The sequence below is a fragment of the Herpailurus yagouaroundi genome, unplaced genomic scaffold (assembly GCF_014898765.1).
Source record: "Herpailurus yagouaroundi ecotype Mexico unplaced genomic scaffold, PumYag 213, whole genome shotgun sequence".
NCBI classification, from domain to species: Eukaryota; Metazoa; Chordata; class Mammalia; order Carnivora; family Felidae; genus Herpailurus; species Herpailurus yagouaroundi.
This window is the reverse complement of record NW_024412444.1, coordinates 5,159,555-5,185,616: the sequence shown is the minus strand read 5'-3', so window position 1 is coordinate 5,185,616 and position 26,062 is coordinate 5,159,555. Positions and strand designations below refer to the sequence as shown.

Here is a 26,062-nt window from a genome sequence, read left to right as displayed (position 1 = left end):
TTAGCTTTTCTCCCACAGACATTTGGTAGACACTTTATCTGTGCCTTTTGCTGGTCTGGAGTCTGAGGGTACAACTGCAAACAAGGTAGGAAGGCACAGCCCTAACCCTCAGTAAGGCAGCTGGTCAGCAGATATTTGCAGACTTACCCACTAAGTGCCAGGTTCTCTGATGGATGCTGGGGATAGAGTGACACAAGTCAGAAGGAGCCCCTGCCCTCTGCCAAAGGGAGACACAGTAAATACACAAACATTTTTCAAGGACATAGAGTGCTGTAAAGTAAGCTAATGATGTGGGGGGGGGGTGGTAGTTCTAGCTAACATGATGAAGGAAGGCTTTTCTTGGAATTTAGCATTGGAGCTGAGATCTAAATGGTGTGAAAGAAGCTGTCACTGGGTCATCTGGGATGGGGGAAGGAATATCCCATGTGGATGGAAAAAACAATTACACAGCCTCTGTGATAGGAATGGAGAGGAGTGGAGGAAAAATGAAGCTTATGAAGGTCAGACCACAAAGGCCAAGGTTAGGATTTGGGTTTATCCTGTGCGTAAAGGGAGCCTACTGCAGGGGAATGGCCTGATCTGTGAAGTGTGAAAACCACCAGCTCTTGTATGCTAAGTGTTTCGAGGGAAGGGTGTGGAGACCAGGCAATTAGGTGAGAGGTGGTGATGGCAGTGGCAGGGTATCCTGTGGAGGGTATGGTTTGGAGGTGGATTTGACATGATTTCATGAAGGCTTGGATGTGGGTGGGGGAGAAAGGTAAGGATTGAGCAGCCGAGTGGTGAGGAGTGGCGGAGACAGTGGAGACTTGGTCAAGGGGCTCGGGTTTCGGCCACAGTGTGTGTGAGGTACTTCGCCTTCGCCTGCAGCTGTGGAGTATACAGCCACGCCTGGTGGGGCAGCCTGGGCTGGCGGCGTTGTGCGCATCCGTGTCACCTGTGTACAGAACCTGGAAAGCTACGGGACAGGGTGAGTTCCTCCAAGGTGCGGGTGTGGACAGAGAGTAGAAGCGGGCCAGCGGTCCTCCTTGAGGGGGTGGGGTTGAGGAGGAAGCTGTGGGAGGAGGGAGGAATCGCTAGGAGATGGGAAGGGAATCCAGCTGAGCGTGGTTGGTATAGAATTCAAAAGGAGAAACACTTGAAGTGAGGCGTGATTGCCTATGTCAGATGCTGTGTGAAGTAAAGCCAGGCCAGGGAACTGATCTTTGGCTCTGGAAGTGTGGAGGTGATTAATGACCTTCATCAGTGGATGAAATGCCTCAGTGGAGGGGGCTGAGGGAGGGACTGGGGGTACTGTGAGGACCAGCACTGAGGAAATGGAGACGACAGATGTGGGCAGGTCTCCAAAGGGTTTTGCTCTGAAAGAAAATGGGGAAATGTGGCAGTGGCAGGACAAGAGTATGGATAAAGGGGAATAGGGAAGGTTTATTTTTTTCCGTTTTGTTTTATTTTGGATAATACTAGGCCATGTTTGTCTGCTCCTGGAAATATCCAGGAGTGGGGGATAATTGATTGCATGTGAGAAAATAGATAAAACTACAGGGATTATGCTCTGAGATGAGAAAAGGGGATGGGATCAGTGCCCAAGTAGACTGGTCAGCTTTGGATAGAATGGGACTTTATTCTGGTATTCTGAGAGGAAGAGCCTGTAGATGCCTTGCAGGTAGAAACATGGAATTGGGGAAGCATAAGGTAATTAGTTCTTTCCTGTGAAGTAGGAGAGAAGTTAGGAGGTCATCAGTTAGTTGAGAGTGGATAGGAAGAATTTTGTCTGCCAGTTTTCCAGAGAATGCAGCTGGGTGGAAGAGGGTGGATAGCCAAGTAAACTGGCAGTTACATATCCCTTGGAGGTTTCCCAGTGCACTGAGAAGAAATCCAAACTTCCTAGCAAGGCCTGCGAGGCCTTGGGTGGTGAGAAGGTAAGCCCAGAAAATCAGGAATCTCCATAACTTGGCAGGGAGGACAGGGTGAGTTGGTGGGAAAGCAGGGGTTAGTTAAGGAAGGCTTCCTGGAGGAGATGAATGGGGAAGTTGGTGCTGTTGTTAATCCTTGAAGGAGGAGTTAGCCAGTCTGGTGTGGAAGCAACTTCTGAGGTGGGGACATCTCTGCGACGGAGCCCAGACCTTGGCTGGAGCACTGGAGGGTAGGAGACAGAGGTGCAGCAGGAGACAGGTCACCCCAGGGGGTGGGCGTCAGAAGACCAGCATGGTAGCTATGTGCAGATTGAACTGGCAGGGGCCAAAGTGGAGGCTGGAGGCCAGTGGGGCATGGAGCCTGCCTCCTTCATGTGAAATCCTCAAGTGTTTATTTAGGTAACGAAAAACTGAGGAAGTGGGGTTTTAAAATACAATTTTACAGTCTAAAGTGGATTGTTTCTGTCTGGTAAAACCCTCTCATGTGTCTTTTTGTTGGTGTTCGTTCATTAATTCAGTCAGCCTGTATTTACTGAACACCTACTTTGTGCTAGATACTGTTCTCGTTTTCAGAAAACAACAGGAAATGTTCCAGAACTGCCCTTACAGAGCTTCTATCTAGTGAAGGAGACCGGTAACAACAACAAATTGGAACATATATGTTAGGTGGTGATGAGTGTTCTGGAGAAAGATAAAGCATGGAAGCGTGCAGTTTAAAATAGGGTGAGGAATTTTCTGAACCAAGGCTTAGAGGATATGAAGGCACGAGCCATCTGGATGTCATGGATGAGCTTTAGGCCGAAAGAACAGCAAATCCAAAGGCCCTGATGGGAGAGGATCATAGGGTGTTGACAGAAAGGCAGGGGACCAAGGTGTCTGGGAAGATGAGTAGGAGTGTAGAAGTCACTTGCTGAGGGCTTAGGGGTGAGTTGGAGAGGGAGATGCCACAGGGCTTTGTAGCCCAGTGAAAATTCAAATCCTTTTACTATGGCCTACAGGCCCTGCTTGGTGTGGCTTCTGCCAGGCTGTTCACCCTCCCCGTCTTCCATTGTCCCCTTTGCCTACAGTGCCTCAGGCCTGCTAGCCTCCTTCCAGTTCTTCGCATGCTCTGGGCTCTTTCCCACCTCTGAACCCTTGCCTGTTCCATTCCCTCTGCCTGGGCTACTACTGCTTCTCCTTCTGACCCCACACCTTCCTTAGCTTAGGGGTCACCCTCCTAAAATTGAGTCCTTCATGTCGCTATCCCTTTAGAGCCCTTATCAAAAACTGTCCATTAGTATCTTCTGATGACGGAAAGCAAGCTATCACTCTTACTAAAACGTGACATTACTGTTAGATTGGGATCTAAATACTGGGTACAAGGAATTAACATGACAAATTTTTACACAAGTTGGCTAAATTTGCAAAATTGGTGTCTGCATGGAGGGGAAAACAGTATAGACCACCTGGTAATAATAATCTTTGGCCTCTTGTTGGGGAGGCGTGGTAGTGTTCACTGCAATAACATTTCATTTCCTTATTGGTGATAAAGCTTGGTAGACCCTTGTTCCTCTCTGCTTCCAGTGTTCTAGCACCCTCTCTTTGGTCAAGTAACAGTGTGCTGTGAAAAGAGAAATGGTTTTGGTTTTGGAATAACTGGTTTTGTAGGAATAAATGACAGTGTGCCTGAATCCCTCTATTACATCATCAGGGGTTTCTTTCCCAAGATAAACTCTGTGCTTTTTTCGACCTCTACATAGGAAATTTATTTTCTTCCTTCCCTTTATTCCTATTTCTAGGCCTTTTTCTGTCTCCTCTGATGAACCACTGTACTAGGGACAGGCTCGGAGTTTACAGCAGTTTTTAGGCACTACACTTACTCTCCTTATCTCAGCCTCATGTCTGAGGAGCTTTCCATTGTTAACTGGCAGCTGCAGTGGCTGTGTCTTTAAAAAATCTTGTGTGTTGGGTAGATGTTTTCCTAAAAGCTGTTGGCTGTTACTGAAAATAATCTGTTGTGTGAGTTTACAATCTCTCCGTGAATCATAGTTTTCTCATTAAGGAGATAGTTACGCGAGGGTAACAAATAAAACAACTAATCTTTTTTAAACTTTAAAAACCAAACCATCCAGCTAGATTACTCAAGTTGGTAAGCACTAGTATTCATCAAGTGCCATGTAAGGGTTTGTAGAAATTTCACAAAGATCTTTTTTTCCTCACTAGTAATTCTGAAATAAGAACAGCTTCTTAAATACAGATTTCAATAAATGACATTTAAGAATTATGAAATCCTGATAGCTATATGCTTTACTTAACACTGGGAAAATGCCTTTAAGAAGAATTTTAGGGGGGTGGGGCACCTCGGTGGTTCAGTCGGTTAAGTGCCCAACTCTTGATTTCAGCTCAGGTTATGATCTCGGCTCAGGTTATGATCTCATGGTTCATGAGTTTGAGCCCAGCGTCAGGCTCTGGGCTGACAGTGCAGAGAGCCTGCTTGGGATTCTCTCTCTACCTCTCTCTCTGCCCCTCCCCTGCTCACACTCTCTCTTTCAAAATAAACTTTAAAATCTGTATATTGGAGAAAAAAAAAATTAGGGGCACTTGGGTGGCACAGTCGGTTAAGTGCCTGACTTCAGCTGAGATCATGATCTTGAGGTTTGTGAGTTCAAGCTCTGTGTTGGGCTCTGTGCTGACAGCTCAGAGCCTGGAGCCTCTTTTGGATTCTGTGTTTCCCCTTCTTTCTGCCCCCCTCCTCCACTCATGGTCTATCTCTTCTCTCAAAAATAAATAAACATGAGGGGCGCCTGGGTGGCTTGAGCGTCAGGTCATGATCTCATGGTTGACAAGTTTGACCCCACGTAGGGCTCTGTGTGGGCAGCTGAGAGCCTGGAGCCTGCTTCGGATTCTGTGTCTTCCTCTCTCCCTGCCCCACTTGCACTTATACTCTCTCCCTCAAAAAATAAACTATTTTTTTTTTTACATGCAGATTCCCAGGGGTGCCTGGGTGGTTCAGTTGGTTAAGCATCCAACTTCAGCTCAGGTCACAATCTCGCGGTTTGTGAGTTTAAGCCCCGCATTGGGCTCTGTGCTAACAGCTCAGAGCCTGAAGTCTGCTTCAGATTCTGTGTCTCCCTCTCTCTCTCTGCCCCTCCCCTGCTCATGCTCTGTCTCTCTCTGTCTCAAAAATAAATAAAAACATTTTAAAAAATTAAAAAAATAAACATGAAACAAATTTTTTTATAAAAAGAGGAATTTTACAACTTGAAAAATTAAGCATCTTAGCCAATACCTTGTAGTGAGTAATAGCAGTATTAATGGCTGTCACTGTTTGACCACTTCTGTGAGCCAGGCACCACACACGGATTGCCTCAGTTAGTCCTTACAAAGTACTGCAAAGCAGGTATTTCCATCATCCCCATTTTAAGGATGAAAAAACTGAGGCTCAGCTCAGGAAATTTGACTTGCCCCAAATTACATAGCTTCTAAGTGGCAATGCTGGGATTTCTGGTCTGGCTGACTCCAAAGCCAGATGTTTCCCTGATCTGTTTTTAGCAGTGGCTAATTTCTGCGTGTTGAACACTCCTTTATGAGGAGGCACTAGGAATTGGCTTTAACTTACTGGCAAACAGTGTCCATGCACCCACCAGAGAGCTGTTTAAAATCAAGGAACTTGGTGTTTTAGGGACTAGCAGCAGCAGTGAAGTTCTGGTGGGAGAGTGGGTGTACTGTCTGAGAACTTTGGACTTAAAATGTTGGGACTGGTGGGTTAGAGTGTGTGTGTGTGTGTGTGTGTGTGTGTGTGTGTGTGTGTGTGTTAGGCCATGCAGGGATTCACTTAAAATCCATAGTAAACATAATTTCTAAAGTGCACAGTGGAGAAATGGTTAACTCTCTGAAAATAAATCCTAATAGTTTGTTAGCTGAGACAGGAAAAAATAATTTAGACATTTCTTAATATAACAGGGAAGTGGCGTGCATACTATGCATACTGTTTTTTTTAATGTTTATTTTTGAGAGAGAGCATGTGTGCACATGTATGAGCGTGAATGGGGGAGGGGCAGAGAGAGAGACAGAAGATTCGAAGTGGGCTCTGTGCTGATGTGGGGCTCAAAGCCATGAACTGTGAGATCGTGAGCTGAGAGCCCAATGTGGGGCCAGAACCCATGAAATATGAGATCCTGACCTGAGCCGAAGTCAGATTCTTAACCGACTGAGCCACCCAGGCGCCCCAAAACAGTGTCTTTATCTGGGCAGATAAATAAACACAGCTAATACAGTCTTTTATAATAATGCATAAATATGCTAACTAACTTGGATGTAAATTTAAAAAATAAAATAAAATAAAAAACAAACAAAAAAAATAATGCACAAAGATACTTATAATCCAGAGATTCTCCAGGAGTCTTCCTTTCAAAAATTAGACTCACTAAATTTTACTACCTTACTTGCCAAACCATTTTCTGGTTGGTATTAAGTAGCTGAATTGATCGATCGATCTCTTTCTTGTTTTCCCATCTCTGCTGGTCTTGTTGGTAGTGCTTCCAAAAGAGAAATAGGTTACAATAACAACAAAACTTTCCATCAGATATTTCTCTCTGCTTTGGTCATGTCGCATTACTGTGGTCTTGTCTACGTGCAGCACGACTGGCACAGGCATGTGGGAGTTTTCTTGAAGGCCAGGCCGGCCTCCTCTTGTTGGCCGCAGAGCCACCCCCAGCTTTCTGTCTCTGCTCTGCACACAGTGGGTTCGCACTGCCCGTTGTCAGTGCAGAGATGATTGAGAACTGGGAATTACCTGCTCAGTTGCCTTTGATAGGAATCTACGGTTTTGAAATAGTTACGACTAAACTGGACATAATTTTTCTTTCTTTTTGTTCTTTCTTTCGTTCTCTCCTTTCTTTCTCTCTTTTCTTTCTACAGGAAAAATAGATCTTAATATATATTTTAACGGTTTTCAAACAGTGCTGATTACTTTGAGAGGTCAGACTTTCATGTTTGGCTTTGGTAGAATTTAGCAGGCCCTGTTAAGAGACAGCTTTTCTTCCATTTTACAAGATAACAAGTTTTTATTTTTATTCCCAAATCCCCAGGAAATTTTCAGTGCTGTCAGTTTTATGAAAAGGTAATTAGGGAGCGAGTAGGGAATATGTCTTGCAAGCGGTTGGTTTGGCATCTTCCCTCCAGTTCTTATTTGCCTGATGAAACTATCTCGTAATAAGATCCCTTTGTGTGCAGCCCCTCTGCAGTTCCCTGGAAGGCCTTGGCCATAATTATGTCTATATCTGGGCCCTGTCAAATGACGAGCCAGAGTAGAAGAACGGCCACCTGACCTTTTGCAGATCTCACAGTTTAAAACTTGAGGTGGCTTCTAACAGACTCCTATTGCTTAAGGGTTTTTGTACCAGTGTTGAAGGCACTGAGCAGGTAGCTACTTCTGTGGAGACATACCAAGAGTGTGTGCACTGATTTTGTTAAATATGGCTGCAAGAGGACCATATGGGGCATGGGAGAGGGGAGCAATCTCTTTAAAAGAACCACTAAGGGATTAAAATGAAACACGGGTTGAGAAGAGGTCAGCCCTTAAAGCTGGAGTCAATGGAGTGTATACTGGAAGTTCCAACTTCTTGTTTCTACTGCTCATCCTCATATTTACTTGTGAGCACTCCCCCCCCACTCGCCCCCCAGAAAGTGGAGGGGATACATGAAGTTTAATTACTCGGAATTGTAACTGAGTTCTGATCAAAGGTTTGCGAGCACTAGCTGTAGATACCCACGTGTGGAGTCTGTGCATGTAGGGTGCCTAGCCTTGACTACTGTGTCAGGAAGGAAGAGCCCCTAAGACCAGAGACGGTGTTCACGGACTTGATCTTCCTGCAGAAAACAAGCCAAATCCCTGGCCTGTGAGGCCACCGAGGGTCAGATCAGTGTTCCCCTTTCCTTACAGCCTTTTGCCTTCTTCTAGGAAGAAAGGTACATCATTGCCATCTGTTGTGGCTGTTGTTTGGTTTTCTCTGCTCTTGGCTGTATTTTTTCTGGGTTAGGTGGTGTCCATTGTACACCCACACCCTAAATTGCCCCCAACCCCTCTACTCTTACTTAGGAAGAGCTCACAGGAAATCCTGCTCCCATTCAGTGTTTCTTAGCTGGTATTCTGATGTGGGTGACCAATGCAAATTGGGACTGTGACACACCTGTGTCAGAACAGGGAGTCCTTTAAGTATAGGTGGAAGTATACCATGAAGAAGTATACCAAAACACAAGGGTTTTGAAACAAGTGGTTCTTAAACTGGGTTTATTTGAGCAGGGGGAGGTCCTCAAACCCCTTTGTAGATATATACGAAATACTGGCTGTGTTTGCCTAAGTACAGTTATCTAAAAAGAGAGAATATGCTCTTGAACAGACACTCAAAAGCCTTTTAAAACCCAGTAGGGTTTGGCACCACCAATAAAAATACCCAAAGACTTTTTGCAAGCTTACAGCAAGTCTCCACTTTGTAAGCTTACAGCAAGTCTCCACTGTTATTTTGTTTGTAGTTAAAGTACGTTTTTGGGTCCATATTCTAGATAATTTTAAAAATCTCCTATTCACTTTCTAAATCTTGTGGTTTGCTTACTTAATGTTCTCACAGCAGTATTATTTTCTGTAATTTTCATTAGAAGCCTAGTGGTATTCTGGCTACATTAAAGGTTGTAAGAATCCTAAGTTGGCCAGCTTGAGAAGATACCCATTTTTTGTCATAGTGTGGTGTCTTGGGCATTTGCATCATTGCAGATAGACAGGCAGATAGATAAGAAGCTCAGTCCCACCTGACATTTTGAAATGAACCTGTTTATAAATTCAGGGGAAACAAGGGACAGGCTTTAGGACATGAGGTGGCCACCAGGGTAATTTTTGTGAAACTCACATCGAATATTGTTTATTATTGCTTAACTGACTTCACGGATTCCCATTGCCCTTTGGGTAAAACTAAAACTACTTAATGTGGCTGATGGACAAAGTTCTGTTTGCCTGAGGCCACCATAGCCTCTCAGCCCCTTAGCCTTTCCCTCTGGGTCATGTATGTCTATCTGTCCCTATGTGCAGGGTCACTACCCCCTTACCCCAGACACCCTTCCCTGCCCTGCTCCCTTCTTTCGTCTAATCCCCTCCCCCGCCACAGAAAATTAACCTTCATTTCTTAGGTCCCCGCTTTGACCTTAGTTCTTCCAGGCAGCCTTTCTTGGGCCTCTGGTCCAGCTTTATGTCTGCAGCATCCTTTTTGTGTTCATCCATAAGGAGAGCTTCCCATGTCATTGCATAGAGCTTTGCTTTTGTTTTTCTTTCTTTTTTTAAACTGCGTAGTGGTTTGTAATATGAATACACTGTGGTTGTTTAAAACTCGACCTCAGTGGATGGACATTTAGGCTCTTGGTAGTTTTGCTGCTTTTATCGACAGTGGTACAGTTCAAGTGCTTTTACAAGCTTCTTAGCACTAGTGAAATTTTTATTTGCTGGTTTTGTAAATGAGCAGACAAATGGAAGGTATATTTAAGTAGATAATGCCAAAGCGCCCTCCAGAAGGACTTTCCTGGTGTCAGAGGTCCATTGAGATGACAGAAAAGTATGTTGATGCCTGGGAGTGCAGTTCGTTTCTCTTGGAGTCTGCCTCTCCATAAGGAACTGGCAGGGTCAGCTTTTTTTCCCTGATCTCCTACTCCCCAAGTACTGGGCTGTTGAAATTGCAGTCTTCTATCCTGTAGAACCTTAGAGCCCTGTGATTTGAAGGTGCATTCTGACCTTCAAAGTGTTGTTGTTAACAGAAGAATTAATTTTATGCTTCCTGGTTACAGTGATTTGCTTCATCTGAGAATTGCAAACTACTGGAGTATTCCCTCTTTAATCCACACAAAATCTGGGGTACCATTTTTGCCAACTTACTGTTGACTTTCTTCACCTACTCTGTAAGCCTCAGCCTCCACAGTCTCAAAGGCAAAAGCTGTTTTCTACTTTCCTGAAGATAGTCTACGATGACTGAACTGTACATCTCATAACAGGATTTGGGGTTGAATAAGGAACAGACTGTTAAGTGACTGTCCTCTCAGCTATTTTTCTTTTTTTTTAAAAAAAAGAGGAAATAGAATTTCCCTGTGACTGCGGTAATCTCTCTTGTTTTCCCTCCTGATAAAATGGTATTCTTCCTTGGGTCCTGAAAAAAACCTTTGCAGAGTAGTTTGTTAGATAATCTTTCTGGCGGGGGGGGGGGGGGGTAATTGTTCCTGCTGAAGGAATAATGAAATTGATACCTCACAGATACCTATTGGACCAAATGGCTAGTTGATTTTTTTTGTTGTTGTTGTTAGTTTGTATCATATTTAAGATGGAACCCCCCCTTTTTTTTAAGGTAATTGGAAGTTGGGTGATCGATTCACAGATTTTGCGCTTGAAAAGCTATGGATGTTCATCCTAACTTTCAGAATCATCAGTTGCCCTAACTCCTTTGCAGCTAATGGCCAACACTGCATTTGTACTGAGAAGCCAAAGACTAATTCCTCTAGGAGCTGGGGAAGTCTGAAAACCACCCCCATGTGTCCTGTCCTCTCCTATCTGCCTGCCAGCTGGCAGCCTCTCCCACCTCCCACTGCCTCTTCCACCCTGCCTACTCGGAGGTTATGATTGCGTCTGGCCTCTCGGGCACACCGTGTGCGAAATTCTGCCACTTCTGGGAAGAGAATTCACAGAGAAAGAATTGAATTGCCTGTTTCTCTGGGTCGTTGGGGGCAGGGGATGTTTTTGTTTATGTTGATGGGAACCACTCTTGGAACGATGAATGGAGAGATCAGAAATGAGACAGTCATCCTACTACACACTTCTTTCCAGAGATCAAGATGGGATGGGGGAGTGCTGGGAAAGAGACGGCCTTTGTGAGAGGCAGAAAGGGAATACTTTTGGATGGTAACTGAGGGAAGAGAGGGTGAAATGAGGAGTGTTATATCCTGGTGACTCAGTTGTTTTTAAATACTTCCTCTCTGGGTTCCTGTAATCACACCAAGAGTTTTGCAGGGTGTTAATGCTTGTTGCACAGCGCTTCGCATTTCCTGGGTTACAATCCCTGCTCCATCACTTCCCCGCTGACCTGGTTATTTAATACCTCTTAGCCTCAGTTTCCTCCCAAGTGGGCATCGGTTAGAGTAGAGTTTCCCCCATAGGGGTTTTGAGGGTGCTTTAATTAATGGAGGGTTTCTCAACCTCACTGTTAATGAAATTTGGGGCCAGATAATTCTTTGTTGTGGGAGAACGTCCTGTGCATTGTAGGATATTTGGCAGCATCTCTGGTCTCTACACTAGGTGCCGGTAGCACCACCTGCTCCAGATGTGACAACCAAAAATGTCTCCAGACATTGGCACCATCCCTCTAGGGGAAAAATTGCCCCTAGTTGAGAACTGCTGTTTTAATCATAAGAAGCCCCTCACTCAGTTCCTGGCATAAAGGAATGTCCTTCAGTGTTTGATGCCTATGAGGTACTTGATAAATGTTTGGATGGATGGATGGATGGATGAATGTTGATGTTGCTGGTGTTATGCTGTAAAAGACTGCTAGCTCTTTGCTTAGACATCGTACGGGGGCGCCTGGGTGGCTTAGTCAGTTCAGCATCTGACTCTTGATTTTGGCTCAGGTGATGATCTCATGGTTCATCAATTCGAGCCCCGAATCGGGCTCTGTGCTGACATTGTGGAGCCTGCTTGGGTTTTCTCTGTCTCCTGCTCTCTCTGCTCCTTCTCGCTCGTGCTCGTTCTCTCTCTCTCTTTATCTCTCTCCCTCTTCCCTCTCTCTCTCTCTCTCTCTCTCTCTCTCTCTCCCTCCCTCCCTCAAAAATAAATAAAAGAAATTGTCTTGTGGAGGAGATTCCTTGCTGAGACTCTTGTGGCATATTATTAACTAAATTCTTTTGGGTGACTACCAAGAGGAGCACCCCCTTCCTTCTCCTGAGTTTCACTGATGTAGCACAGCCGCACCTGAGAGGTACCAGAGTAACTCTAATTGCATATCCTTGATTCCAAGATGCCTCTTTTTGTTGTTAATATTCCTGAAATCAGAATTGATTATAAAGTTGAAAGGTGCATTATTTATTCTTCCTCAGAGGTGGATATTGACACACTCTTGGTAGCAGCTTTGAAATGAAGGGATGTGGTATTTCTGGGGATGTCTTGGCTTTGCAACTGGATTGGAAGCTCTTTATGGGCAAAGGCTGTTTTACCATGCTGTTTTTTCCCCCGTACTCAGCACAATGCCACAAACATACAGTCTCGAACATTTGAACAGCCTGCATTTTTCACTGTTCTGTGATGATGCCCTTACTCTGCTTTTCGTATGGTTTTGGACCTTCACACAGCTCAGGACAAAAAACGGTGCAGCCTCTCACATGACGTCAGTACCAACAGGGTTTTCTTCCATAGTCCTCATTTTGCTCTTTCAGCAGTATGTGTGAGTGGTTATTTGACCGTTCTACCGCATTTTGCTCACGGAAGAGAGTATACAGTACAAACTAGTTTTCTGACCCTGCTGGTAAGAAACAGAGGTCTCAAACTTTTACAGGAGGGTTGCGTCGTATGTGCTTGTAACTTAGACAGATTCTACCATATGAGGGTACAAAAGAGAAAAACCAGTGTGGCTAATTTCAGTAGTCAATCAGTGCATATTGCTCTGAAATGAGCTTGAAAGGGAGGTGTGAATCAACTAAGATGTAAGTTCCACGAGGGCAGGATTTTGCTCACAGGTGTATTTTCAGCATCTTGGAAAAGTGTTTTGAGCATAGTAAGCACACAAATTCTTATGAAATATTGATTGCTTTTCCTTTATTTGGACTCTGTTCTCACAAGCATCTCACAGTGCAATCATCTCATTGTCCTGTGCTTCTGGAGTTGAATTACATGGATTTTTTTTGTACAGTGAGGCCCCTAAATATAAGCCAACCATTTCATTTGGTAGGAACAGCCATCTGTTCTAACATCAGTGACACAACTGGCTATGTGGGACTTACTGGTTGGCCTCCACACAGCATCTGAGAAATTTTCAAGGATGATTTCAACTGACGTAAGAAACTAACCAACCAATTCCTCTCTTAAAATGGAACTTCGGTGTTAAAATCAAGACGGATGAAAATCATTAGGCATGCAGAAAGCTATATAACATCATTTATATGTTTGGTGGACTTGAGCTGGGTTCAGGGGACCGTTGTATTTACCTTGAACTACTAGACCTATATCCCTGGAGACTGTTTCAAAAGTGATCTCTAGTTAGAAGAAATTCTGTGATTTGTGTGTTGAGTACAGAATCCCAGTAACCTCTTGTTTGATACCTCTTGATGCAAATGGTTTTGTGTAAGAAAATAGGAGATTGCCTATGGTAGGTTCTAGGTAAATATGTGTTGATCGATTAATCTGAGATTATAATATCATGAAAGAGATGAAGGTCTTGCCTGGAATAGAGCTTGATTTTTCTTCATAATTCTACTCAGCCCCTGTTTTGTGCCTTTGACTGGTTGGTAAGTTTTCAGTCAGTCCCTTTTCTTCCTGATTGCATATTCATGCTATAGTGAAGAATGGAAACATTATAGTCTTCTAATGACTTTAATCTGATTTGCAAGCCTTCTCTACAACTCAAACCCATTTAAAGAAAGGCAACAAGCCCCACGATAAGAAATCTCAAAAAGAAGAGTGAAAATGTTCCCACTTTAGCATGGTGTAATTATTTTTGCTGTTCGGTTGCATAGGCAGGCTGCCAGAAGATAGGGGTACAAATTAATTAACCAACTGTCTGCAGAGATATGGCCGTGTCATTACCGATAAGCACAGACGTAAATAAGGCAGCATGTCGGCTGTGTTTTTGAAACGAGGGAGGACAGAAATATGTTCACTAAAAATAAAATAGACCAAAGGCTTACTGGAGCGAAGAGGCTTACTTTGTTAGTTTCCATATACTAGTACATAAAGTTCTTCTTCCCTGTTGTCTTAAGTGCTTCGTGATGTGTTGAATGAGGGGAGAAAGCGTGCATTGTCATGTTAGTTTTGTAAGAGTATAGCTGAATGCTTTGTTCTTCAGTGGAACATATTTAGATCCCATCCCCATCCACTGAAATCATTTCCCGTGTAATTTTTAAGGTACTTGGGATTTATTAGGCCAATGGTGAATTTTACCTACTACGTGTAAAGTAATATATGTGAATAGTTTTGCCCACACAACTGCCTTAAAGTAAACAGATTTCATAATGTCAGAAGCTATGTCCCTTCTGTAAGGGTTGAATCTTTGTATTTCTTGTTTACCCTTCCCCTGAGGTGACCTAGTAGGACCCTTAGTAAATACTTGTTGAAGGAGGGAGTGGAGGAGCTCTGTGAATGGTGACATGTTCTTACATGCTGGTTAGGGACTAGATCTGGAGTCAACTAGATTTCACCTTTAACCCCAGCCCCACCTCTTGCCAGCTGTGCAGTCTTGGGTGAGTTACTTAATCATTCCATGTCTGTTTCCTCATTTGTAAACTTGGGCTAATAATAGTACCTATACCACAGGGTTGTTTTGAGGATTAAACAACATAAAGCTTGTAAACTACTTAGCACACTGTCTGGCCCAGTGAATGCCTAATAAATGGTTGACACGGTGACTAGTGTTATTCCATTGTATTTTAAACATTGGTCTGACATTTTACTTGATGAATACTCAGACAAACAGCTGAGGAGAAATGAGTGTTTTACTTGAGGCATTGCTGTGAATTGTGACTATGCAGGGTGTTATCTGCTAGTCACATCTGTTTGCGTACCGTTGTGCTAACTGAGCTTTGAGTACCTTGTTCAGGTGTGTGCGTGCAGTTGTGCTAACTGAGCTTTGAGTACCTCGTTCCAGCTTGCCCCGGAAGGACAAGGAGTGAAACTACACACTCTGAAGAAGTAAAACTGAGATAAGAGAATGCGTGAAGTTTTCTCGTGAAAGTATTGCCCATTAACTCAGAGTTTTTGAAACAGAAATGAGCAAACAGGCAAAACAAACTTGGAATACTTAAATATTTCCCAGTAGTAATAAACTACACCTAATCTGTTTAAACAGAAGAAGCCTTCGTAACATTAAGAGAGATTAGGAATAGAACTAATTAACCAGAAGTGAACACTCCCCTTTCTTTCTCCCCTTAGTGTTCTTACAAGTCTCTCCCCTCCCCCATATCCACCCGAGACAGCAGTTAGGCAAGTGAGTTTCCTGCACAAAGGGAAGACTACCAGAAATGATTATATAGAACTAAAAACATGTGATGTTGAGAAAAGTTGGCGTTAGGACCAAAAGAACAATTTGCACTTCAGTGATCTACTCTGACCCAGCTGCCTCCTAGGTCAGATCAACTGCTCTCAACCAGGAAGCATCTAGTATTTATGGAATGAGTGGAGGCATGAACGAATCTGATTGATTTAAGCTATTTTCACAGGCATCGATGAGAACATTAAATTGACATGTATGAGTGCAACCGCATCTTTTTAGACACAGTGAAGATTTATCTTTATTTTTTATTGTAATTTCTCGTTAAATAAAACTGCCTTTGGGGAAAGCTTTAATTCATTTGAGTGTAAGTAGCAAGTAGTTTCAGGCATTTGTGCCTGGGTCTCATCATTCTTGGAACCATATTTTAAATTCCTGGGTGACTTTGAATTATTGAAACTTAGTATTTATTCCTTGCCTGTTTTTGTTTTTCCCATATGGGGGGGAACACTGTTTTAGGACTTGATTTGTAAAGCATTTCTCTAAAGGTCGGGAGTCTTCAGGATGAAGGCTTCGTTGGTATCTTCTTGGAAGTCTCAGAGGCACCTAGGTTTCAAATGTCCCAAGTGTATGCTCCTCATTCTCAGACCTGGCATTCTTCCAGAATTCCTTTTCAGAGACTGGTACCACCCATCCATCCTGTTCTGCAGGACCAGAGACTTGGCGTCATTCTCTGCATCACTCTTGTATCCAGGCCATTATGAAGTTGTGCCGATAGTGCCTTCTCAGTGTCTCAGAATCATACCTGTGCCATCACACTGCCATCCCCATGTCCATACTACTCCCTGTCTCCCACCTGTTCTGTTACAAACAGCTCTTGTCTGGTTTTCTCACTTAGGCTTTGGAACCACGAACCTCCCTTGTCCACAGTGCAGTCTGAGCAATGTTGAAAATAGTAATAAGCAGACTGATGATGCTATCTTCCATTAAGATACTTGAAGTAAGCACTTCCAAACGGCAGAGTAAGGACCTCTGAAAATCTCCTCCCTAAAAGCAGTGAGACCACTGTTCCGAATTGCCAAAATTAACTTTTTCAGCATTCTGAAAATGAACACTGGTAGGATCTGTTGAAAACTGATACAAGAAAGAAGGCTGAATCTCTGTAACTACAGCAAACTCTGGGAGGTTTTTAACTCACCCTCTTTCAACCCCCCCCCCCCCCCACCAGCTCTATAGTAACTTTGAAAACCAACTGCCCCACAACTGTGGTACCTGTGAGAACCAGCAGCCTAGAAGCCACCAGAAGGGACAGAAGGGGTTTGGAGCTCCCCCAAAGTCCTATTTCCAAGCATTTGTCACTCTCTGAACTGCCTGGTAGCTCCCTAAAAAGTTCCATTCTCAGAACTTGGCTTCACTTGAGCTGACTCAGAGTTCACTATGTGTCCTGTCCCTAGGGTGTTTATTTAAAAAAAAAAAAAAAAAAACTGTGGCAGTTATTGAACATTACAATGGTCTGAGGTGGTGACAGTCTGACCATCAAACTAAAAGGCAAACAGTGGGGAAAAGACATCAATTGGGGGACCTGAGAAAGCCCTCATTGCTTACCTTTGGCTGACCTTGAGGCTGTAAGCAAATGGAAGTGAAGGCTAAAGCAGAGTTGTAAACTGCTTGCTAGCACACAGACGGCATGCTCCAACACACACGTAGAGCCACTCAGCAAGGGTTGGGAGGGAGACACACTGGTTCAAGATATTTTAGGAAATCCCTGCCGAATAATTAGCTAACCACACAGAAACTTTTGACCTAACCACACGTAACAGAGAATATAGGCTTTAAAACAATTAGAGTGGGTAAGTCACTTAACAAACAAGGACAGGTGGGTGTGATTTCCAGAGTTGCCACATTACATTATTTAAATTGTCCAACCTTCACCAAAAAATTAAAAGGACAACAAAGAAACGGCAAAGTATGGCCCACATGCAAGGGGAAAACACAAATTAGAGCCATGTCAAAACAAAGCTTTTTTTATACATTAAAATTAAGTTGGTTTTATTCAGACTGGATTGTTTGAAGTTGTTAATTATAATTCCCCAGGATAACTACTAAGAAAATAACTTGGGGGGGGAGTGGAGATAAAAAAGGAATGGGGCACCTGGGTGGCTGATAGGTTAAGTGTTCAACTCTTGATTTTGGCCTGGGTCATGATCTCACCGTTCATGAGATAGAACCCGCAGTCAGGCTGTGCACTGACAGCATGGAGAACCTGTTTGGGATTCTCTCCCTCCCTCTCTCTTTGCTCCTCCCTCGCTTGCACTTTCTCTCAAAATAAATTAACTTAAAAAAAGAAAATTAAAAAGGCCTATTAGACTATATCAATTTAACAATAAAGGAGGTAGTAATAGAGGAGCTACAACAAAAAAAGACACAATACGTATAGAAAACAAGTAACAAAATCACAGACCTAAATCTTACCAGTAATTACATTAAATGTAAGAGTAAGTACTACTCAACAGGAGGAAATTGGCAGAATGAAGTTTTAAAAATCACCTAACAGTATGCTGTCAACAGGAGACCTACTTCAAGTTCAAAGTCAGAAATGTGTTAAAGTTAATAAAAATTCAAATAGTAGTCAAAAGAAAACTAGACCAGAGACACCTGGCTGGCTCAGAAGCTTATGTGGTTCTTGATCTTGGGGTTGTTTGAGTCCCACATTGGGTGTAGAGATTATTAAGAGAAAAAGAGAAAGGAAGAAGGAAAGGGAGGGAGGGAGAGAGAATTAGATTGGCTATACAAATATCAGACAAAATAGATTTGAAAAAAATGTCATTAGAGATAAAGGAAGACATACTATAATCATGAATAAGTCAATCCATCAGGAAGAAGTAACAAATTACAAAGGCACATGCACCTAGCAACAGAGCCTCAAAATACAAAAAGCAAAAAACAAACAACACCAAAAGGAGAAATGGACAATTAAAAAATAATAGTTGGAGATTTTAATAACTCACTTGAAAGAATAGATGCAATAGGTAGGCAGGAAATCAACAAGGAAGACTTAAAAAACATAAACCAACTAGACTAACCAACAACAGAATATATACTCTTCTCAAATGTACATGGAATATTCTCCAGGATCATATGTTAGGTTGTAACAACATAAGCCTTGGTAAATGTAAAAGGACTGAAATCATACAAGTACCAAGTATGATTTTTAAACACAGTGGAGTTAAGATTAGAAATTAACAACAGAAGGAAATTTGGGAAATTGACAATTAAATAATATACTCCTAAATAAGCAGTGGGTCACATACAACATACTGAAACTGTTACACTGCAGCTAAAGCAGTACTAAAGGGAAAATTTAAAGCTGTAAACAGCTCTATTAAAAAGGAAGAATGATCTCAAATCAGTCATCTAACCTTCCACCTTAAGAAACTAGTGAAAGGAGTAAACAGCATGAAGCAAGCAGAAGGAAGAAAATAACAAAGAGTGTAAATAGATGACCTAGAGAACAGAAAAACCATAGATAAAATCAGTGACGCCAAAAGCTGGTACTTTGACAAGATCTGAGGGCTTTGATTTTGATAAAACTGGTAAACCTTTAGCTAGATTTCCCATTACTCATACTATTAAAATCAGGAATTAGATGGCATCAATACTGACCTTATGGAATAGAAAGGGTTGTATAGGAGTGCTGTGAGCAACTGTATTCCAACACATTAGATAACTTACATGAAATGGACAAATTCCTAGAAAGATACTACCGAACCACCACAATTCACTCAAGAAGAATTAGAAGATCCAAATAGACCTAGATCTGAATACGTAACTTTAAAACTTCTCACAAAGAAAAGCCCAGACCCAGATGGCTTCACTGGTGAATTTTACTAACTGTGTAAAGGATTATAACCCATGCTACACAAACTTGTCTAAAAGATCGAGAAGGAGGGAACGCTTCTCAACTCTTTCTATGAGACCAGTACTCTGATCAACAAAACCCCAGACTGAAAACTACAGACTAATATATTCAATATACATTACACATAAGATATTCTACAAAGTACAGTGTACTAAGTATACCCTGGAGCAATATACATTTGAGCAAGTATGCTCAAGATGGGTTTGCTAGATGGTCAGACTGAAAAAAGTCTGGATTATGATATGAATAATTTCTCTAATATTGGTAACATTATTCAACTTTCAGTACAAATTGTATGATCTATTTTCAGCGCTTCTCAAACAATGATGTAAACCATCTGGGAATTTTGTTAAAATCCAGATTTTAGCTTACTTGGTCTGAGTCAAGGTCTGAAATTCTGTAGTTCTAAGCAGGTTCTTGGTGATATGTAGGGTGTGGTCCATGGGCTATACTTCAAGCAGCAGAGCTTTGAGGATGAACATAGAGTTGTGTGTGCTTTTTTTTTCATTGTGATCATTAAGATAGAAGATCTACAGGGGTGCCTGGGTGGGTCAGTTGGTTAAGTGTCTGACTTCAACTCAGGTCATGATCTCGTGCACAGTTCATGAGTTCGAGCCCTGCATTGGGCTCTGTGCTGGCAGCTCTGAGTCTGGCACCTGCTTTGGATTCTGTGTCTGTGTGTCCTCTCTCTCTCTGTCTCTGTCTCTGTCTCTGTCTCTCTCTCTCTCTCAAAAATAGACATTAAAAATTTTTTTTAATTAAAAAGAAAAGAACATCTACAGATCGTTTTTGTCTCTGATGTGATGAATCTCAGCCAAACTCAGGACACTTACTATGCTTTCATTATCTATTAAAAGTCAACCTTCTGGGGCATGTTTTTGGTAAGATATTTAAAGACTTTATGAATATGAGCTAATTACATTTTATAACATCCCCTTAAGGTACTTAATGAAAGATACAGATCTCTGGTTTGCTACATTCTTCACAGCCACATGGCTGCTGAACAATACTCAGCTATACCGTAAGGCAGATAGCATGCATAACATACTAGCTGAAGTCTAGCCATTGAATTTCAGCTTTCACGTGTTTATGACTAGTATGTAGAAAGACTGATTTTTGTGTGTTGATTTTGTGCATAGGCTGAATGTTTGTGATTTCCCCCCCAAATTCATATGTTGAAACATCCCCAATATAAATGATTTTTGGAGTGAGGCCTTTGGGAAGTGATTAGGGCGTGAGGTTGGAGACCTCATGGGATTAGTGTCCTCATAAGAGAGGCTCCAGAGAGCTTTCTCACTTTCTTCATGTGGAGTACACAGGGAAAAGGAGACGGTGATCCAGGAAGCAGGCTCTCACCAGACACAGAATAAGCTGAATTATAAAAATAATGTTGTCTTTGTTTTGAGAGAGAACACAAGAAGGGGAGGGGCAGAGAGAAGGAGAGACAATCCCAAGCAGGCTCTGCACCATCAGCCCAGAGCCTGACGCAGGGCTCGAACTTAGCAACCGAACAGTGAGATCAGATCATGACCTGAGCCCGACATCAAGAGTTGAACGCTTAACTGGCTGTGCCAGCCAGGTGCCCCAGCTGGCACCTTAATCTTGGACTTTGCAGTCTCTGGAAAGGTGAGAAATATATGTTCTTTATAATTCACCTAGTCTATGGTATTTTGTTACAGCAACCCAGACAGACCAAGGCAATTTTGTATCCTGTTATCCTTCTTGCTAACCTGGTTGATTCTGGGAGGTTTTCTTTAGATTCCTTTTGATTTTCCGCATAGACCATCAGATCATTTGCAAATAGAGATAGTATTTTTATTTCTTCTTGTCCAATCTGTATGCCTTTTAATTCCTTTTCTTGCCTTATTTCTCTGGCTAGAGCTTCCACTATTATGCCGAATAGAAGTGGATATCCTTGCTTTGTTTCTGAGCCATATAGTCTTTGTTCATTAAGTATGATATTAGTTGCAGGTTTTTTGGTAAATGCTCTTTATCAAGTTAAGGAAGTCCTCTTTACTCCTGGTTATGTGGAGGTGGTTCTTTATCCTAAATACTTTTTCTGCATCATTTATAATAGTATGATTTTTCTTCCTTAATCTCTTAATGTGATTACATTGTGTGATTATGAGTTATTTGAAATGTCTGTTTAGTTTCCAAGTGTTTAGAAGTTTCTTGTTATGTTTGTCTGATTTTTAATTTGATTCCACTGTGGACAGAGAACATACTTGGTATGATTTCATTTCTTTTAAACTTGATGAGGTTTGTGGGGCACCTGAGTGGTTCATTCGGTTAGGCATCTGACTTCAGCTCAGGTCATGATCTCACGGTTCACGGGTTCAAGCCCCGCATCAGGCTCTGTGCTGACAGCTTGGTGCCTGGAGCCTGCTTCGGATTCTGTGTCTCCCTCTTTCTCTGCCTCTCCTCCTGTCCTTCCCTCCCTCCCTCCTTCTCTCCCTCTCTCTCTCAAAAATTAACGTTTAAAAAAAAAAATTGACGAGGTTTGTTTTATGGACCAAGGTATGATCTATATAAAGCTAACCATTTAACAGCAAAGATGGCTTAGTAGTCAATGCCATTTTATAGTTAATGCTGTACTTAGTTATATGAGAGCCATGGATTTTCTGCATAAAAGATACTGGGAGATGTGGGGTTGCGTATTGACTGCCTTTTGAGCAAAAGAAGAAGTGATATTCTTAATTGGGTCATGAAATTGTAACTGTAGTTATAGTGTTATGTTATGTAACCATAACAATAATAAAGACAAAATTAAGAGCACTCTTTATCGAGTCCTTATATACACTCTGCTTATGGTACCAGCAGAGTGGTAACACTCTTTTTTAGTTCGCAGCTTACCCATTGGCTGCAAGCTTAGCTGAATGGTAGTGTTGCAAAGTGATTGTGGCAGCACTTCCAGATTTAGGACACGTGGCATTTTAGGCTTGGTTTCTGATTTGAAAGGTCAGAATTTACTGACAGTGTTTGGCGTAGCTTAAGGTACACATGTGACAGCCTGCCATGTGTACTGCCATGTTGGTCACCTTTGTAGCCGGACGTGCCTTCCCTAATGCAAATTCCGTAGCACTTTGGTACTTGCCTCCTCTCTTCTGTCCCAGGCACTGTATCTCAGTTTCAGTACAAGCAGTGACAACATTAGCACTTGTGACTTTTATCTAGGGAGGATGACTGTAAGACTGGTTACTCACAGTTACTGGTTCATAAATATTAGAACTATTTTCTTTGATCTCATTCTTTGGTCTCCTGCTGTTTGGTTAATTGCTTTTTGACCTAAAACATCTCATTTTTTTTTTCTTTTCTTTTTTTTAATCCAGTCTTTATTGACTATATTAGTTTGGACAGGGCCTTAAACCATGTATATTTTAGAACACTGTTGATTGGCCAGTTTTGTCCCTGGTTGGTTCTATTGTTTAACATCTTATGGTCAAAGGAAAGTCTGATTTCCTTTAATTATTGGAGCAGAGGATATGAATTTGGGAAAACTGTGCAAGGTAGAAATAAAATTCTATTTTATCCTTTCCCAGTCGCAACATTAAACTTTATTAAATAGCAATTAAAAGCTTTTATGTTACTAATAATTACTTTTGACTATCCAGAATTGAGAGTTTGAAATAAATTTGAAATAAATTTGGGACTGACTGCAGTAAAAGCTTAGTATGTGCAGAGACCAGCCTTCCAAGTCTATCAGGTTACTTAGAAGTGTTTCAGACACTAATGGGGCTGAGAGTCCTAGTATCTAAGCACAGCTTAGAGGAACAATGAGAGCAGACCATCCAGAAGTAGCCTAAACAATCTGCTGTCTGATAGGATGCTTTGGTTGACTTTGATTAAACAAGGCAGAAGAGCAGAGATGTCCTGAGAGAGGCAGGGAAGGCACAGAGCAGTGGAGAGGCTTGTGCACTGAAGTGGAGAACTTGTACTTTTGAAAGCCTACCTTCAACCTTCAGATCCCAGGTCCACCACCTACTGGCTCTGTCACTTAAAGCAGGTAACCTCCTTGGTGCATCTCTTGCTTTTTCTGTGAAGTGTGGGGATGGTGACCTTGAAATGTGCAGGTAGTATTATGAAGATCAGATGACTTAATGCTTTAGGCACTCTACCTGAAACTTAGGATTTATTTAGTAATTGTAAAGTTTTACTATTTTTGTTTTATGTGTTAATACCTCTTAGAGTTTCTTGTTGTGATTTTTGTTCACTGATAGATACCCAGTGCTCAGAATAGTGGCTAGGCATAGTAAGGATCCAATACATGAATGAATGAATGGTGTATAGAGAGTATTTGCCAGGATACTTCACACACAGTAAGTACTTAATACATACTGTTGTAAGAGGTGCTGGCTATAGATGGCAGAAATTGGGGGATTGTCAGTGTAACTCATTGACAGTAAAAGTAGAAATAATTATAATCATAATAGGTACGGCAGACCTTTTACATGTCAGACACAGTTCTAAGATCTTTACGTATAGTAAATTACTTTGTCCTCGTAAGTACCCATTAAGGTAACTGCTAGCATCACCTCGTTTTATGGATGAGAATACCGAAGGGAACTTGCCCAAGGTCATGCTCCTGGTGAGTGATGATGGCATTGGGATTTGAACTCAGGAAGTCTGATGCAGAGGCAGGCCTTCCTCAGATTCTTTTTTTGAGAACCTACTGTGTGTTGGGCATTGTGCACCCACCCTCATGGAGCTTACATCTTAGGGACGGAGCCAAAACACAAATAACTAATGAGTGAAGAAAGGGAATTAGCTGAAGAGATGGGGGTCTGCTATCTCTATCTTTATCTTTTATCTTCTCTATCTTTAAATGGGGTGGTCAGGAAAGGTCCTTTTCTTGGAATATAAGCTGAGACCTGGAGCCAGCCAGGCAGAGCATTCCATACAGAGGAACCAGAATTAGCAAGGGTCCTGAGGTGGGAAAGTGATTGGCATGTTGGTAATTTTCAAGGAGACTAGAATTCTGGAATGGAAATTAGGGGGTGAGTGCCATGTCTTGAGGTTGCAAAGGTCAGGCAGGGCCCTCTAAACATTGTTTTTCATTCTGACTACATTGGAGAACCACTAAGGGGTTAAGTTAGACTAGGTGAAGTTTGACTTAAAAACATCACTGGTTATTCTTGGGGTGGGGGGGGGGGGCATTGGGGCTTGGCATGGGTAGAAGGGAACATAGCTACTGTTTAGATCAAAGACCAGAGAACCATGATAGGGAAGATGATTTAAAAAAAAAAAAAAAGGCTCACATTTTAAAGGACTTTGCACTGTTCTAAGCATTTTATATTCATTAGTTCCTTCAACAACTTATGAGGTAGGTACACTTTACCCATTTATAGACGAGGATACTGAATAAAGGCTAGTAGGTGGCAAAAATGGGATCTGAATGCAGCCAGTCTAGTTTCAGAGGTTGTGCTTTTAACCACTAGGCTCTCTTGCCTTTACAGAGTTTTTCCATCTTTGGCTTCCTCCCTTGGCCTCACCCTCCACCTACAGTCTCCTGGGTCTTGACCTGTCCGGTTCCTCCAGAGCTTGTCTTCAGTCGTGTTTCCCCCATTTTCATCGCAAAGGCACTTGGTGTCTCACTGTGACTTTTTCATCAGCCCTTAGGGACCACTGTCCTCAAATCTGTGCTGCTCCCCGCCCCCTATTACCTAAGTCGATCCATACTCCTGCCAGAGTGGCCTTTTGTGTCATGTGACTTCTCGCTTACTGGATTCTCCCTGTGTTGCAGGGTAAAGCCTAAACTCCGAAGCCTGGCCTTTGACCCTCTACAGTGAGAGGGGTGCCAGCAAGCCTCCTCTGCTGCATCCCCCCTCCCTTTCGTTGTTTACAGGAAGGAGTGTGTGACCAGCAGTAGGAGCACGAGACCGCTTGAGAGTTTAGCTCACATTGTAAAATAGTCACTATTGTGTGTATGGCAGTCTTCTTTGAGTTTAATTAGCGAGAGCTGGGCCCTTGCAGACATTTCTGGTGTGTATATATTTTGTGTTTTTGTTTCTTTTGCTCACAGGTGTTGAGTATTTACTACATGCTCAGCACTGAGTGCTCCCCATGGATTAGTTCATTTAATCCTCAAAATAACACTGAAATATATTTCACGGAGGAGGAAACTGAAGTTCAAAGACATCAAATAATTTAACCGTGATCACCTAGCTAGTAAGAGGAAGAATAGGGACTTGAACCCAGGTACTCTGACTCCACAACTGCTCTTTGTTACTGCACTGCACTACTAGCGAAAGAGAATTTGCTGATGAGAATCAGGCCCTGAAACATGAGTTTTTTGCCAGAAACGGCCTCCAGGAATGGGATTGATCATGTGTTCAAGGGAACCGTTCTTACCCTTCAATGTTTGTATCACTAAATGTATCACCCAATTCTAGTGGATGACTCTATGTCATTAAATGACACAAGGCACAATTATAACCTTGACTTATGATGGTACCACAGGGCTTTTAATACTTTACTTATTATTCATCAAGTGATATATAACACATATTTATTTGCTGCTTCCTGTCGGTCAAGTTAGACATTGTCAGGCACTGTCGCTAGAGCAGGAAGCTGGATAAATACAGAACTTTTTCTAGTGGGAGGAAATTGAGGTTCACACAACTAGATGGATTGTTATAAATTGGGCATGGTACATTGTGGCAAGGCTAGTAACTAAGTCAGTGCTCTGGGAACATGTAACAAACAGGGCCTGTCTAACCAAGTCTCCAAGAAAGTGACATTGAGGCCAAGACTGAATGTCATAAAACAATAAGGCAGGTAAAGGTGTGGAGAAGGTGGTGATTGCAGGCAGACAGAATAGCAAGTGCCTGGGTGCTGTGGCAGGAGAGAGCATGATGTGCTCCAGGAACAAAAGAAAGGCCAGAAGGGCCAGATGCAAACAAACAGCCAGTAGGGAGAGACGCGGGTCAAGGCTGTTCAAGGCCGCATGGGCCAGTTTTTATTCTAAGAGCAACTGGAAGCCGCGGAAGAGTTCCAAGTGCCAGTCATGACTTCACAAACACACAGCGAGAGCTTGC

General features: G+C 42.4%; 1 protein-coding gene and 1 long non-coding RNA gene across 3 annotated transcripts in view; one reads left to right on the top strand and one right to left on the bottom strand.

Moving 5' to 3' along the window:
- The window catches only part of ATXN7 (ataxin 7), a 92,941-nt gene that overhangs the window by 9,330 nt on the left and 57,549 nt on the right, over nt 1-26,062 (top strand). The window lies entirely within an intron of this gene.
- LOC121016770 (uncharacterized) lies at nt 7,849-25,278 on the bottom strand. Its single transcript, XR_005784445.1, has 3 exons — nt 25,268-25,278; nt 14,685-14,691; nt 7,849-7,995 (listed from the first exon to the last, which is right to left on the bottom strand). It is a non-coding gene; the product is annotated as an uncharacterized LOC121016770 (long non-coding RNA).